Raw genomic sequence first — 17,844 nt, 5'->3', positions numbered from 1 at the left:
GGCCCTCCCTCCATTGGTTTTACTACCCTTATTCGTTACTTATAAGCCTCCCTTTCTCCCCCTCCCCCCACCCCCCCCTGCTGAGAATCAAATTTTTCTCGAACAAGTCGATGAACGGCTGCCACCTCCGAGTGAGCCCCTGTAACGAAACCCTCAAGGTGAATTTAATTTTCTCAAGCCTGAGGAACTCTGCCATGCTGCTAACCCAAACCCCCGACTTCGGGGGCTCTGAGTCCTTCCATCCCAGTGAAACCCGTCTCTGGGCACCAGGGAAGCAAAGGCCAAAACGTCAGCCTCTCTACCCCTCTGGGCTCCCGGGTCTTCCGACACTCCAAAAGATAGCCACCTCTGGACTCTGAGCCACCCTCACTTGCAGGATCTGATATGACGTCCGCAAATCCCTACCAAGCACCCCTCAGTCTCGGACATGCTTAGAACAGGTGGACATGATTCGCAGGACTTCCCCCACAGCGCCCGTATCTGTTCACCACCTCCTCAAAGATCATGCTCATCCGGCCCACAGTCATATGAGCCCTGTGGACCACCTTGAATTGGATCAAGCTGTGCCTGGCACACGCGATGATGCGTTAACTCTCCGCAGGGCCTCCTCCCATAACCCAGCCTCCAACTCTCCCCCCAACTCTTCTTCCCACTTTCTCTTCACCTCCCCTATTGGGGCTCCCTCTCACTCCATCAGCTCCTTATAGATCTCAGAGACCTTCCCCTCCCCAACTCCTGTTCTCGATATCGCTTTATCCTGTAACCCCCTTTGCGTGAGGCATGGGAAACTTGAGACCAGCCTCCGTACAAAATCCCTCATTTGCAGGTACCGGAACCCATTCCCACCCGGCAACTCAAACTCCTCCTCCGGCTCCACCAAACTCACAAAACCTTCATCAAAAAAGACATCCCCAAATCTCTCGATCCCTGCCCGCTGCCACCTCCAAAGGCCCCCACCCAGCCCCCCAGATCAAACAATGGTTATCGCATCTCAGTGCCCACATCGGCGCCCACTCCAAACCCATGTGCTGCTGCCACTGTCCCCACACCCTCAGGGCTGCCACAACTACCATGCTTGTGGAGTACCGAGCCGGCAAGAACGTCACAGGTGACGTTAACAATGCCCCAAACCCGTGCCCTTATAGGATGCTGCCTCCACTCACTCCCACACCAACCCCTCCCCACTACCCACTTCCTGACCATCGATATATTCACTGCTCCCTCCTCCCACGCCTCCACTCCAGTGGCACCTTCCTCACCCGTGGGGTTTTACCGGCCCAAATAAATTCCGAAATTACAGCATTCACCTTCCTAAAAAACGTCTTGGGGATAAAAATTGGGAGACACTGAAAAACAAACAGCAACCTCGAGTGGACTGTCATTTTCACAGTCTGTACTCTCACGCCATAGACAGCGGGAGCGCATCCCACCTCCGGAAGACCGCCTTCACCTGCTCTACTCGCCTACCCAGATTCAATTGGTGGAGCTGACCCATTCCCGTGCCACCCGGATACCCAGGTACCTAAATCGCCCTCCCACCACCTTGAATGGCATCTCCCCAATCTCCTCTCCTGCCCCCTTGCCTCGATCGCAAAACCTCACTTTTGCCCATATTCAATTTATATCTCGAGAACCAACCAAATTCCTCTAGTATCCCCATAATCCCGCCAATCCTTCCCCCAACAGGTCTGATATATATATTTAAGAGCAAATCGTCTGCATAGAGCGAGACCCTATGCTCCACTCCCCCTCGTACTATCCACTTCCAGACCTTCGAAGCTCGCAGCGCCATTGCCAAAGGCTCGATGGACAGGGAAAGCAGCAGTGGGGAGAGTGGACATCCCTGCCTCGTTCCCCGGTACAGCCTAAAATACTCCAACCTCACTCAATTCGTACGCATGTTTTCCACCGGTGCTTGATAAAGCAACTGGACCCAGTCCACAAATCGCTGCCCAAACCCAAACCATCCCAGGATAACCCATAAGTATCCCCACTCCACCCGATCGGAGGCCTTCTCTGCATCCATAGCCATCACCAATCTCGCGCCCCTCTGTAGGCATCATGATTACGTTCAAGAGTCTCCTAATATTGGTCACCAGGTGCCGCCCCTTAACAAACCCCGTCTGATCTTCCCCTATTACCCCTGGGACACAATCCTCGATCTGTGTGGCCAGGATCTTTGCCAGCAGTTTGGTATCCACATTCGATTGCATCGCCTCAAGCCCCTGTTTTACCTCCCCAAGCCCAATTGGGGCTCCCAGACCCTCCAGCAGCTCCTCATCAACCTTAGGGAACTCCAGCCCTCCAAAAAACTGCCTCATCCCCTCTACTCCGGTTGGGGGTTCCGATTTATACAGCTTGCTGTAGAAATCTCAAAACACTCCATTCACCCACCCCGCCGGATCCACAACCAGCTTCCCCCCTTCATCTCTCACTTACCCAATCTCTCTCACACCTCCTTTTGCTTCCTCAACTGATTCGCCAGCATCCTGCTCGCTTTTTCCCCGTACTCATACACCACCCCTCTCACCCTCCTCAGCTGTCCCATTGCCTTGCCCGTGGATAGGAGACCAAATTCTGGCATTCCTTCAAAAGCCCTTTCTCTGTGGTCTCTGTGTACCTCCTGTCCACCTGTAGGATTTCTCCCACCAGTCTCTCTATCTCCACCCGCTCCTCCTCCTCGTGTGCCCGAATCGAAATAAATTGCCCCCTGCTAACTGCCTTCAGTGCCTCCCAGACCGTAACCGCCATATCGTTAATCTTTATATACCCCGATGGCTTCCCTCACCCACTCACACACCGCCACCTCTGCTAACAGCCCAACATCCAACCTCCATTGTGCTGGGCCCTGCCTTTGCTCACTCGCAAGTCCAGCCAATGCGGGACGTGGTCTGACACCACTATTGCTGAATATTCAGCATCTATCACCTCTACCAGCAGCGTTTTATCCTGCACAAAGAAATCTATTCGGGAGTACACCTTGTGCACATGGGAGTAGAAAGAAAATTCTTTCCCACTCGGCCTCCCAAATCTCCACGGATCGACACCCTCCATGTGCTCCGTGAACCCCCGGAGTTCCTTATCCGTAGCTGATACCTTCCCCGACCTAGGGCTCAACCGGTCCAATCCTGGATCCAGTACCAAATGACGTCTCCCTCCATAATCAGCTGTTGAGAATCTAGGTCTGGAATCCTCCCCAGCACCTGCCTCTTGAATTCCACATCATCCCAGTTCGGGGCATAAATATTCACCAGTACTACCGGCATTCCCTTCAGTTTTCCACTAACCATGACATATCTCCCCCCGGGTCCGCCTCTATATTCCCCATCTCGAACGTCGCCCGCTTATTGACCAAAATCGCCACACCCTTCGTTTTAAAGTCCATCTCTGAATGGAATACTTGCCCAACCCATCCCTTCCTGAACCTGATCTGTTCCCCCACCTTCAGGCGTGTATCGTGCAGCATGGCTACATCTGCCTTCAGTTGCCTCAGTGTGCAAGCCCTCTTAAACTGGTCCATTCAAACCTCAAACGTTCCACGTGACCAGCCTGGTCAGGGTGCAACACCGGTGTCCCGCACCTCCATAGGCCCGCCCTCGGGTGCCCACTGGCATCAACCCTCCTCCTCCTCCATTTTAAAGGCCCAATCACTGTCAGAGTACTAGCCCCCACAGATCTCCCCATCCCCCATCCCCTTGCTAACCTTCAGCACCCCACTGTGCTTCTGTGAACTAGCCCACGCAGCTAGCCTGACAGTTCCTGCACCTGGCGCTGAGCGTCCTATCCCTCCCACTGATTCCCCTCCCTCCGCTCAAACATTAGTGCCAACAATCAAGAGGAACAGAAAAAGGAAACCTCCCCCCACCATTCTTTGACAAAGAACAAAAAAGAAAAACAGAACAGAAGCCAAAAACAAGGGAAAAAGGAAAATGGCCCCGAACAAAGGTTTTACAGCAGCATCACAACTCCTCCACCAGAGTTCAAGGTCAACCTTCTCCTGCCAGTCCATTGTCTCTCATAAACTCCGCTGCCTCCTCCGAAGATCCAAAATACAGCTCCTGGCCCCCATAAAGCACCAATAAGCGGGCCGGGTACAATAGTCAAAACTTCACTCCCTTCTTGTAGAGGGCCGCCTTAACCTTATTGAAACTTGACCTCTTCTTGGCCAGCTCTGCTCCCAGGTCCTGGTACACACGAATCTCACTGTCCTCCCAGATGCAGCACCTCGTCTGCCTGGCCCACCTCATGATTTGCTTCTTATCAAGGAACCGATGCAACTGCACCACTATCCCCTCGACGGCCCATTCCCCTGGGGCCTGCTCATCAACGCCCTGTGCCTTCGATCCACCTCCAACCCCGCCGGTCAAACGCACCTTCACCAAGCAGTTTCTCCACGTACGCGCCAGCATTGGCTCCTTCGCATCCCTCCGGCAGATCCACGATCCGAATATTCTGCCTGCGTGACCGGTTCTCCAAGTCCTCCACCTTCTCCTCCAACCGCTTCTGCTGGTCCCGCATTAGCCCCATCTCTGCTGCCATCGAGGCAAATTGCTTGTCGTACTCCCCCGTCAGGCCTCCAAGTTCTGGATTGCCTGACCCTGAGCTGCCACCTTCATCTCCACGCGGTCAACCGCCGCAGCATTGATCAAGTCCACCATCTTGGCCAGGTCTTCCAGACTCTCCTTTCATTGCTGGGTGAACGTCTCATTCAAGTAGCTCACCAGCTGCTCAGTCGACCATTGTCAGAGGGGCTCCCTGCCCCTCCGCCATCTCCACGTGCGTTGCTAGTTCCACACCCGCTTCAACTGACTTAGTCCCTCTTTTCTTGGCACTTCTGGTCCTCAGCTCCATAAACTAGAGGATCAATCTCCTCTACTCACACTCCGACACCTTTTTCCGTCTCACTTCCACTTGAAAACCGGGGAAAGAGTCCAAAAAAGACTTCCACGAGCAGGAGCTAACAAATATGCGACCACTCAATCCATGGCCACCACCGGATGTCATCACGCCAAACCTCCTTTGACAGCACCTTCCAAACTTGCAAATCTACCACCTAGAAGGGCAAGGGCAGAAGGACATTGGGATCACCAAGATTCAAAGATGTGCAGGTTAGGTGGATTGGCCATGCTAAATTGCTCTTAAGGGTAGGGTTGCAGGAATAGGACGGGAGATTGGGCCAAGGTAGGGTGGTCGTTCAGAGGGTCGATTCAGAGTCAATGGGCCGAATGACCTCCTTATGCACTGTAGGGATTCTATGATGACCGCCACCTGTAAGTTCCCACCAAGTCATTCACTGCCCTGACTTGAAAATATATCGTCGTTCGTTCATTGTTGCTGGTCAAGAACCTCAAACTAACTCCAAAACAGGATGCAGAGCTGGACTGAGAAGTGGCAGATGGAGTTCAACCTAGATAAATGTGAAGTGATTCATTTTGGAAGGTCGAATTTGAATGCGGAATACAGGGTTAAAGACAGGATTCTTGGAAATGTGGACAAACAGAGGGATCTTGGGGTTCACATTGTTATGGGTCCGGGTTTACAGAACCCCGAAGTGTTTCATGGAGTTCAACCGACCCACAACTTTTAATAGATTGTGGTGTGGGAAGCACACGGCGTACTCTCCAGGTGTGATACAGCAATTATGGACAAATGGTTTTTAAAACAAAATAATGTTTATTCTATGAACTCAATTTAACCTTTTAAAAACAAACATTCAATATCTTGACACCCATTACTTCAAAGATAACCCCAAAAGACTGCAACACTAAATAATCCTTCAAGCTGTTCCTTTAAACATCCCAAAAACTTCAAACCTTCAACAACAGATATGAGGTTGCATTCAATAAATTTATAGTCTTTGGATTTGCAGACATCCACAGACCAGCTATGTGTTTTCTTCCTGCAGCTCTTAGCAAAACACACAGACTCTCCCAGTTGCCTCCTCAAACTGAAACCAAAAGCAGAAGTGAGCTCAGCTCCCCCCCACCCTCTGACATCACTTCAGTAATATGATCAGCTCCATTTCTTAAAGGTACATTGCTTAAACATCCATTTCTTAAAGGTACTCTCACATGACACCTCCCCGCAAGAAAAAAAAACCCATCAACTTCAAGATGGTTTCATTTTTCACCTTTGCACCATCAATTAAGAAATGCACACAGTAAAAATATTTTACCAGTTCAAAAAAAACACACGCATACAGGTATAATAACATAGTCCATTTTTTTTTTGTTCTTCTTCCTCCAACCTAAATCCTTCTTGATTGACGGTCTCTTTGAACAAGAAAGTCTCTGCACGATCCATCCATTCCTCTAAACCTCGGCATTCCTCTTTAAAGTTAGATACTTCAGTTCAATCTGATCACAGAGTCCCTTGCAATTCTCCAATACAGGAGTATCGGTTACCACAGCTTTCAAGCAGTCAAATGCATGTTGAAACTCCGCTGTCCATGGAAATTTTTTAATACGTTTCTTCACCAAGTCCATCAGTGGAGCAATCACCTACAAAGCTTTTGCACAGAGGTTCAATCAAATCCACTCATGCCAAGAAATCGCATTATTTCCCTTTGTCTTGAGGGTATCGGAAACTCCTCAAGGAAAGTGACTTGGGCTTTTCCAAATTCACTTCTGGCTAGGTTTATCACCAAACCCGGCACCTGAAATTGATTGAATAACTCCATAAGATGATGTAAATGTTCTTTCCATGTCTGGCTGAAAACTACCAGATCGCCAATGTATAAACCATCTGGAGGCACAGAAGCTGAAATCTCCTACGCCCTTTCAGATAAAGGTACCTGCCAGTAACCTTTAAGTAAATCCAATTTAGAAATAAAAGCAGATTGTCCCACTTTCTCAATGCAATCCTCCAAATGTGGGATAGGATAAGAGTCCGTTCTTGTAACTGCATTCACCTTTCTATAGTCCACACACAACCGTTGGGTACCGTCTGGTTTAGGGACCATCACTATGGGTGAGCTCCATTGGCCACAACCCACTTTAATAATGCCATTTTTAAGCATACTCTCAATCTCTTTGTTAACCTGAGCCAATTTTTAAAGGGTTACGTCTATATGGATGTTGTTTGATTGGAACAGCATTTTTCACATCTTCATCATGTATAGCCATTTTAGTACTTCCCAATTTATCTCCACAAACTTGCCCATGTGATATCAATAACTCTTTCAGGTCAGTTTGGTTTTCCTCTGGAAAATAACTCAACAATTTATCCCAATTTTTAAGAACATCCTTATTTTCCAATTTAATTTGAGGTTTATCAAATTCACAGTCATCTGGATTTGGTTCGTCACTTTGAGTTAGAATCATTAAAACCGCCTCCTTTTTCTCTCTTTCCCTTTCAAAGTACCTTTTAAGCATATTCACATGACACACTCTGTGAGTCTTCCTTCTATCTGGTGTTTTTACCACATAGTGTACCTCACTTAATTTCCTTTCAATCTGATACGGTCCACAAAACCTAGCTTTTAAAGGTTCACCTACCACTGGTAACAACACTAAAACTTTATCTCCACTGGCAAAACTACGAACTTTGGATTTCTTGTCCGCTGTCCGTTTTATCACATTTTGTGCAACTTTTAAATGTTGTCTAGCCAATTCACCTGCTCCATTTAATTGTTCCCTAAATTTTGACACGTAATCCAATAGTGTAACTCCCGATTTCTCACTCACCAATTTTTCCTTAATCAATTTAAGTGGTCCTCTTACCTCATGACCAAAAATTAGTTCAAAAGGACTAAATTTGGTTGACTCTTTAGGTGCATCCCGAATTGCAAACAATACGAATGGAATTCCTTTATCCAAATCCTCTGGATAATCTTGACAATAAGCCCTCAACATTGTCTTTAATGTCTGATGCCACCTTTTTAACGCTCCCTGAGATTCTGGATGGTACGCAGTTGATTTAAATTGTTTTATTCCTAAGCTATCCATAACTTCTTTGAATAACTTTGAAGTAAAATTTGATCCTTGATCCGATTGAATTTCTGTGGGTAGTCCATATCTAGTAAAGAATTTAAGTAACTCCTCCACAATCTTTTTAGCTGTAATATTACGTACTGGAATGGTCTCTGGAAACTTAGTAGACACATCCATTATAGTCAAAAGATATTGATTCCCACTTTTTGTTTTAGGAAGCGGTCCTACACAATCGATTAGGATCCTTGTAAAAGGTTCCTCAAATGCTGGAATGGGTATTAAGGGCGCTGGTTTTATCACTGCTTGAGGTTTCCCTATCACTTGACATGTGTGCCATGATTGACAAAATTTAACTGCATCTTTATGTAGTCCAGGCCAATAAAAATGTTTCTGGATTTTAGCTTGAGTTTTCCTTATCCCCAAATGACCTCCCACTGGTACCTCATGTGCCACTCGCAACACCTCCGTTCTATACCCTACCGGCAATACTACTTGATGAACTTCTGCCCACTTTTCATCTGCCTGCCATCTGTACAGGTCTCCATTTTCTCATCAAGACATCACTTTTACGGTAATAGCACTCTGGTATACTCTCAGATTCCTCTTCCGTATATGCTTTCTGATATATCCGTTTTATTTCTACATCTTTCTGTTGTAACTCCGCCAATTTTCCTGAACTAAAAATATCCGCCTCACCCTCCACCTGTTCTTGCTCTTTTTCAACCATTTGATCAAAAATCGTTTCTGATAATTGCACTTCAACTTAATCTTCACGCTTTGATTTTTCCTATGATCTTAACCTGTGACTTTGCGGCCTTGTTACTACGCAATCCGGAAAAATCCTAGGATATTCGTACTTCAACACTTCAGTTGTCTGATTTCCCATTGGCTTATCAACCACAGTATGCATCACTCCCACCTGTGATCCAGCTATATCATTATCCAAGATAAACTGTATTCCTGGACAAGATAGTTTCTCTATTACTCCTACTACCACTTCACCACTCTTCATTGGTCTTTCCAACCTTACTTTATATCATGGAACGCTACTCCTCTCACCCTGAATTCCACATATTACCACGTTTTCTGGCAACATTCTTCCCAAACTACATAATTCCTCATCTCTTACCATTAAAGATTGACTATCTCCTGTATCTCTTAAAATTGTGACTTCTTTAACTGTTCCTCCTGATACACATGAGTAAACTTTACCCACACAAGTAAATTCTTTAAAGAGATCTGGCACCTTCTTATCAATCACCTCTTGATCAGGCTGTACAATCTTTTGCACCTCCTTCGCTTCACTTGGGCTTTCCTTTACCACTTTAACAAACCCCACTGTCTTATCCTGTTTTACCACATAACCCTTCCCAGTGTTTTCTTCAACCACCAACACTGTGACTTTACATGGCCTAGTTTACTTCAGTGAAAACATTTGAAACTTTTCATTTCTTTTCCACCCTCCTGGATTTCTTTTTTAATCTGAGATTATTATTATCCTTATTATCTCCCATCAGATTACCTTTACCTTTACCACTTGGGAGTATTTCTCATGTCTCCAGTTTCTATCCCTCACAGGCTGAAACTGATGTCGGAAATCAAGCTTTGATTTATGAACTAATTCATAATCATCTGCCATTTCCGCTGCTAATCTCGCAGTTTTAACCCTCTGCTCTTCCGCATGAGTTCTCACTACATCTGGAATTGAATTTTTAAACTCCTCCAAAATTATAATTTCTCTGAGAGCTTCATATGTTTGGTCTATTTTCAAAGCCCTTATCCACCTATCAAAATCACTCTGTTTGAGCCTTTCAAACTCCATGTATGTTTGACCAAATGCTTTCCTTAAATTTCTAAACCTTTGTCTGTAAGCTTCAGGCACTAGCTCATATGCACCTAAGATGGATTTTTTCACCTCCTCATACGTTCCAGATACCTCCTCCAGTCGTGATGCAAAGACTTCACTAGCTCTGCCTAGCACTTTGTTTGAATCAGTAATACCCACATGTCCAGTGGCCATTTCATTTGTTTAGCTACCTTCTCAAACGAAATGAAAAAGGCTTCTACGTCCTTCTCGTCAAACCTTGGCAATGCTTGGACATATTTAAATAGATTCCCACCAAACCTTCGACTTTGACGCTCTTTCTCACTATCATCACCACTATCATCCGACTGTACGTTTCCCTTTACATCTGCCAATTGTAATTGACTGTCACGTTTCATGGCCATTTTCTGAAGTTCAGACTCTCTCTCTTTATCTTTTTTCCTGATCTGTATCTCTCTTTCTCTTTCTTTTTGTTCTGCTAGGGCTATTCTTTCTTTTCTAATTTCTTCTCTCTCCTTTTCTTTTTCCGCTCGCTCTCTTTCTCTTTCTGCTCTCTCTCTTTCGTATTCAACCTGCTTGAATTCTTTCTCATGTTACATTTGTTTAATTTGCAACTGAATTTTTGCCATTTCCAATGAATCAAACTGTATCTCAGGTAACTTCAAATGCTTAACCACCGCCAAAATTACCTCATCTTTTCGCATTTTGTCAGGTAATGTTAACTGCAATGTTTTTGCCAAATCTAACAGTCTGCTTTTAGTCTCTGTCCGTAAGGTACTGCGTGTGACCGTCTCCACCCTCAAAAACATCTGAGCCTCTGAAAGAACCATTGTCCACAACACACTCCCCACTTAAACTAAAATACCACACTTGAAAAGCAATATGCTCACCCCTCACTGTCTTTACGTTCACTAAGCCAATCCAATAGATATACTTTTATCCCCCTCAAGTCCCCAATTGTTATGGGTCTGGGTTTACAGACCCCAAAGTGTTTCATGGAGTTCAAACGATCCACAACTTTTAATAGATTGCGGTGTGGGAAGCACACGGCGTAATCTCCAGCTGTGATACAGCAATCATGGACAAATGGTTTTTAAAACAAAACAATGTTCATTCTATGAACTCAATTTAACCTTTTAAAAACAAACATTCAATATCTTAACAGCCATTACTTCAAAGATAACCCCAAAAGACTACAACACTAAATAATCCTTCAAACTGTTCTTTTAAACATCCAAAAGATTTCAAACCTTCAACAACAGACATGAGGTTGCATTCAATATATTTATAGTCTTTGGATTTGCAGACATCCACAGACCAGCTCTGTGTTTTCTTCCTGCAGCTCTCAGCAAAACACACAGACTCTCCCGGCTGCCTCCTCAAATTGAAACCAAAAGCAGAAGTGAGCTCAGCCCCCCCCCCCCCCCCCCCCCCCAACCCTCTGACATCACTTCAGTAATATGAAGTGGCCCAGATTGTGACTGGCAGGTATGATGTGGTAGGCATCACAGAGACATGGTTACAGGGGGTTCAGGACTGGCATTTAAACATCCAGGGATTCACAACCTATCGAAAAGACAGGGAGGTGGGCAGAGGGGGCGGGGTTGCCTTGTTAATTAGGAATGAAATTAAATCAATAGCACTAAATGACATAGGGTCAGATGATGTGGAGTCTGTGTGGGTAGAGTTGAGGAACCACAAAGGCAAAAAAACCATAATGGGAGTTATGTACAGGCCTCCTAACAGTGGTCAGGACCGGGGGCACAAAATGCACCACGAAATAGAAAGTGCATGTCAGAAAGGCAAGGTCAGGTGATCATGGGGGACTTCAATATGCAGGTGGACTGGGTAAATAATGCTGCCAGTGGACCCAAGGAAAGGGAATTCATTGAATGTTTACAGGAGGGCTTTTTGGAACAGCTTGTGATGGAGCCCATGAGGGAAGAGGCCATTCTGGACTTAATGTTATGTAATGAGCCAGACTTGATTAAAGATCTTAAAGTAAGGGAGCACTTAGGAGGCAGTGATCATAATATGGTAGAATTCAATCTCCAATTTGAAGGAAAGAAGGTAGAATCAGATGTAAAGGTGTTACAGTTAAATAAAGGTAACTACAGGGACGAACTGACGAAAATCGACTGGGAGCAGAGCATGGGGGGAAAGACAGTAGAACAGCAATGGCAGGAGTTTCTGGGAGTAATTGAGGACACAGTGCAGAGGTTCATCCCAAGAAAAGAAAGGTTATCAGAGGGGGGATTAGGCAGCCATGGCTGACAAAGGAAGTTAGGGAATGCATCAAAGCAAAAGAGAAAGCCTATAATGTGGCAAAGAGTAGTGGGAAGTCAGAAGATTGGGAAGGCTACAAAAACAAACAGAGAATAACAAAGAGAGAAATAAGGAAAGAGAGGATCAAATATGAAGGTAGGCTAGCCAGTAACATTAGGAATGATAGTAAAAGTTTCTTTAAATACATTAAAAACAAACGGGAGGCAAAAGTTGACATTGGGCCGCTCCAAAATGACGCTGGTAATTTTGTGATGGGAGACAAGGAAATAGCTGAGGAACTAAATAAGTACTTTGCGTCAGTCTTCACAGTAGAAGACATGAGTAATATTCCAACAATTCCGGAGAGTCAGGGGGCAGAGTTGAATATGGTAGCCATCACAAAGGAGAAATCTCCGGGCCCAGATGGACTACATCCTAGAGTTCTAAAGGAGATAGCTGAAGAAATAGTGGAGGCGTTAGTTATGATCTTTCAAAAGTCACTGGAGTCCAGGAAAGTCCCAGAGGATTGGAAAATCGCTGTTGTAACCCCCCTGTTCAAGAAGGGAACAAGGAAAAAGATGGAAAATTATAGGCCAATTAGCCTAACCTCGGTTGTTGGCAAGATTCTAGAATCCATTGTTAAGGATGAGATTTCTAAATTCTTGGAAGTGCAGGGTCAGATTAGGACAAGTCAGCATGGATTTAGTAAGGGGAGGTCGTGCCTGACAAACCTGTTAGAGTTCTTTGAAGAGATAACAAATAGGTTAGACCAAGGAGAGTCAATGGATGTTATCTATCTTGACTTCCAAAAGGCCTTTGATAAGGTGCCTCATGGGAGACTGCTGAGAAAAGTAAGGGCCCATGGTATTCGAGGCAAGGTACTAACATGGATTGACGATTGGCTGTCAGGCAGAAGGCAGAGAGTTGGGATAAAAGGTTCTTTTTCGGAATGGCAACCGGTGACGAGTGGTGTCCCGCAGGGTTCAGTGTTGGGGCCACAACTGTTCTCTTTATATATTAACGATCTAGATGACGGGACTGGGGACATTCTGACTAAGTTTGCCGATGATACAAAGATAGGTGGAGGGGCAGGTAGTATGGAGGAGGTGGGGAGGCTGCAGAAAGATTTAGACAGTTTAGGAGAGTGGTCCAAGAAATGGCTGATGGAATTCAACGTGGGCAAGTGCGAAGTCTTGCACTTTGGAAAAAAGAATAGAGGCATGGACTATTTTCTAAACGGTGACAAAATTCATAATGCTGAAGTGCAAAGGGACTTGGGAGTCCTAGTCCAGGATTCTCTAAAGGTAAACTTGCAGGTTGAGTCTGTAATTAAGAAAGCAAATGCAATGTTGTCATTCATCTCAAGAGGCTTGGAATATAAAAGCAGGTATGTACTTCTGAAGCTTTATAAAGCATTAAATAGGCCCCATTTAGAATACTGTGAGCAATTTGGGGCCCCACACCTCAGGAAGGACATACTGGCACTGGAGCGGGTCCAGCGGAGATTCACACGGATGATCCCAGGAATGGTAGGCCTAACATACGATGAACGTCTGAGGATCCTGGGTTTATATTCATTGGAGTTTAGGAGGTTGAGGGGAGATCTAATAGAAACTTACAAGATAATGAATGGCTTAGATAGGGTGGATGTAGGGAAGTTGTTTCCATTCGCAGGGGAGACTAGGACCGGGGAGCACAGCCTTAGAATAAAAGGGAGTCACTTTAGAACAGAGATGAGGAGAAATTTCTTCAGCCAGAGAGTGGTGGGTCTGTGGAATTCATTGCCACAGAGGGCGGTGGAGGCCGGGACGTTGAGTGTCTTTAAGACAGAAGTTGATAAATTCTTGATTTCTCGAGGAATTAAGGGCTATGGAGAGTGAGCGGGTAAATGGAGTTGAAATCAGCCATGATTGAAAGGCGGAGTGGACTCGATGGGCCGAATGGCCTTACTTCCGCTCCTGTGTCTTATGGTCTTATGGTCTTATGATCAGCTCCATTTCTTGAATGTACATTGCTTATACATCCATTTCTTAAAGGTACTCTCACGTGACAATGTACTCAAAGTTTCCACCCAGGTTGATAGGGTTGTTAACATAGAAACATAGAACATAGAAAATACAGCACAGAACAGGCCCTTTGGCCCACGATGTTGTGCCGAACCTTTGTCCTAGATTAATCATAGATTATCATTGAATTTACAGTGCAGAAGGAGGCCATTCGGCCCTTTGTGTCTGCACCGGCTCTTGGAAAGAGCACCATACCCAAACTCAACACCTCCACCCAACACCAAGGGCAATTTGGACATTAAGGGCAATTTATCATTGGCCAATTCACCTAACCCGCACATCTTTGGACTGTGGGAGGAAACCGGAGCACCCGGAGGAAACCCACGCAGACACGGGGAGGATGTGCAGACTCCGCGCAGACAATGACCCAAGCCGGAATCGAACCTGGGACCATGGAGCTGTGAAGCAATTGTGCTATCCACAATGCTACCGTGCTGCCCTTAAGAACAAATAAATCTACACTATATCATTTTACCGTCATCCATGTACCTATCCAATAGCTGCTTGAAGGTCCCTAATGTTTCCGACTCAACTACTTCCACAGGCAGTGCATTCCATGCCCCCACTACTCTCTGGGTAAAGAACCTACCTCTGATATCCCTCCTATATCTTCCACCTTTCACCTTAAATTTATGTCCCCTTGTAATGGTGTGTTCCACCCGGGGAAAAAGTCTCTGACTGTCTACTCTATCTATTCCCCTGATCATCTTATAAACCTCTATCAAGTCGCCCCTCATCCTTCTCCGCTCTAATGAGAAAAGGCCTAGCACCCTCAACCTTTCCTCGTAAGACCTACTCTCCATTCCAGGCAACATCCTGGTAAATCTTCTTTGCACCTTTTCCAGAGCTTCCACATCCTTCCTAAAATGAGGCGACCAGAACTGTACACAGTACTCCAAATGTGGCCTTACCAAAGTTTTGTACATCTGCATCATCACCTCACGGCTCTTAAATTCAATCCCTCTGTTAATGAACGCGAGCACACCATAGGCCTTCTTCACAGCTCTATCCACTTGAGTGGCAACTTTCAAAGATGTATGAACATAGACCCCAAGATCTCTCTGCTCCTCCACATTGCCAAGAACTCTACCGTTAACCCTATATTCCGCATTCATATTTGTCCTTCCAAAATGGACAACCTCACACTTTTCAGGATTAAACTCCATCTGCCACTTCTCAGCCCAGCTCTGCATCCTATCTATGTCTCTTTGCAGCCGATAACAGCCCTCCTTACTATCCACAACTCCACCAATCTTCGTATCGTCTGCAAATTTACTGACCCACCCTTCAACTCCCTCATCCAAGTCATTAATGAAAATCACAAACAGCAGAGGACCCAGAACTGATCCCTGCGGTACGCCACTGGTAACTGGGATCCAGGCTGAATATTTGCCATCCACCACCACTCTCTGACTTCTATCGGTTAGCCAGTTCGTTATCCAACTGGCCAAATTTCCCACTATCCCATGCCTCCTTACTTTCTGCATAAGCCTACCATGGGGAACTTTATCAAATGCCTTACTAAAATCCATGTACACTACATCCACTGCTTTACCTTCATCCACATGCTTGGTCACCTCCTCAAAGAATTCAATAAGATTTGTAAGGCAAGACCTACCCCTCACAAATCCGTGCTGACTATCCCTAATCAAGCTGTGTCTTTCCAGATGCTCAGAAATCCTATCCTTCAGTACCCTTTCCATTACTTTGCCTACCACCGAAGTAAGACTAACTGGCCTGTAATTCCCAGGGTTATCCCTAGTTCCTTTTTTGAACAGGGGCACGACATTCGCCACTCTCCAATCCCCTGGTACCACCCCTGTTGACAGTGAGGACGAAAAGATCATTGCCAACGGCTCTGCAATTTCATCTCTTGCTTCCCATAGAATCCTTGGATATATCCCGTCAGGCCCGGGGGACTTGTCTATCCTCAAGTTTTTCAAAATGCCCAACACATCTTCCTTCCTGACAAGTATTTCCTCGAGCTTACCAATCTGTTTCACACTGTCCTCTCCAACAATATCGCCCCTCTCATTTGTAAATACAGAAGAAAAGTACTCGTTCAAGACCTCTCCTATCTCTTCAGACTCAATACACAATCTCCCGCTACTGTCCTTGGTCGGACCTACCCTCGCTCTAGTCATTCTCATATTTCTCACATATGTGTAAAAGGCCTTGGGGTTTTCCTTGATCCTACCCGCCAAAGATTGTTCATGCCCTCTCTTAGCTCTCCTAATCCCTTTCTTCAGTTCCCTCCTGGCTATCTTGTATCCCTCCAAAGCCCTGTCTGAACCTTGTTTCCTCAGCCTTACATAAGTCACCTTTTTCCTCTTAACAAGACATTCAACCTCTCTTGTCAACCATGGTTCCCTCACTCGACCATCTCTTCCCTGCCTGACAGGGACATACATATCAAGGACACGTAGCACCTGTTCCTTGAACAAGTTCCACATTTCACTTGTGTCCTTCCCTGCCAGCCTATGTTCCCAACTTATGCACTTCAATTCTTGTCTGACAACATCGTATTTACCCTTCCCCCAATTGTAAACCTTGCCCTGTTGCACGTACCTATCCCTCTCCATTACTAAAGTGAAAGTCACAGAATTGTGGTCACTATCTCCAAAATGCTCCCCCACTAACAAAGTACTAAATCCAATATTGCCCCTCCTCTGGTCGGACAATCTACATACTGTGTTAGAAAAGCTTCCTGGACACACTGCACAAACACCACCCCATCCAAACTATTTGATCTAAAGAGTTTCCACTCAATATTTGGGAAGTTAAAGTCGCCCATGACTACTACCCTATGACTTCTGCACCTTTCCAAAATCTGTTTCCCAATCTGTTCCTCCACATCTCTGTTACTATTGGGGGGCCTATAGAAAACTCCTAACAAGGTGACTGCTCCTTTCCTATTTCTGACTTCAACCCATACTACCTCAATAGGGTGATACTCCTCGAACTGCCTTTCTGCAGCTGTTATACTATCTCTAATTAATAATGCCACCCCCCCCACCTCTTTTACCACCCTCCCTAATCTTATTGAAACATCTATAACCAGGGACCTCCAACAACCATTTCTGCCCCTCTTCTATCCAAGTTTCTGTGATGGCCACCACATCGTAGTCCCAAGTACCGATCCATGCCTTAAGTTCACCCACCTTATTCCTGATGCTTCTTGCGTTGAAGTATACACACTTCAACCCATCTCCGTGCCTGCAAATACTCTCCTTTGTCAGTGTTCCCTTCCCCACTGCCTCATTACATGCTTTGGCGTCCTGAATATCGGCTACCTTAGTTGCTGGACTACAAATCCGGTTCCCATTCCCCTGCCAAATTAGTTTAAACTAGTTAAGAAGGCGTATGGTGTGTTAGCTTTCATTAACAGGGGGATTGAGTTTAAAAGCCGCGAGGTTTTGCTCCAGCTTTTCAAACTCTGGTTCGACCACATTTTGGAATATTGTGTCCAATTCTGGTCGCCTCAAAATAGGAAGGATGTGGATGCTTTGGAGAAGGTGCAGAGGAGATTTACCAGGATGCTGCCTGGACTGGAGGGTATGTCTTATGAAGAAAAGTTGAGGAAGCTAGGGCTTTTCTCACTGGAGTGAAGAAGGAAGAGGGGTGACTTGATAGAGGTGTACAAGGTGATGAGAGGCATGGAGACGGTGGATTGCCAGAGACTTTTCCACGGGGCGGAAATGGCTGTCACGAGGGGATATAATGTTAAGGTGATTGGAGGAAGGTATCGGGAAGATGT

At 45.7% G+C, this 17,844-nt stretch overlaps 1 protein-coding gene across 8 annotated transcripts in view; it reads right to left on the bottom strand.

The window, feature by feature from the left end:
* LOC140390078 (kyphoscoliosis peptidase-like) overlaps nucleotides 1-17,844 on the bottom strand; it is a 930,728-nt gene that overhangs the window by 395,420 nt on the left and 517,464 nt on the right. The gene's annotated exons all lie outside the window — the stretch shown is intronic.

Source organism: Scyliorhinus torazame, chromosome 14 (assembly GCF_047496885.1).
Source record: "Scyliorhinus torazame isolate Kashiwa2021f chromosome 14, sScyTor2.1, whole genome shotgun sequence".
Taxonomy (NCBI): Eukaryota; Metazoa; Chordata; class Chondrichthyes; order Carcharhiniformes; family Scyliorhinidae; genus Scyliorhinus; species Scyliorhinus torazame.
Note: the sequence above shows the minus strand (reverse complement) of the source record. Positions and strands in the feature narration are given on the sequence as shown.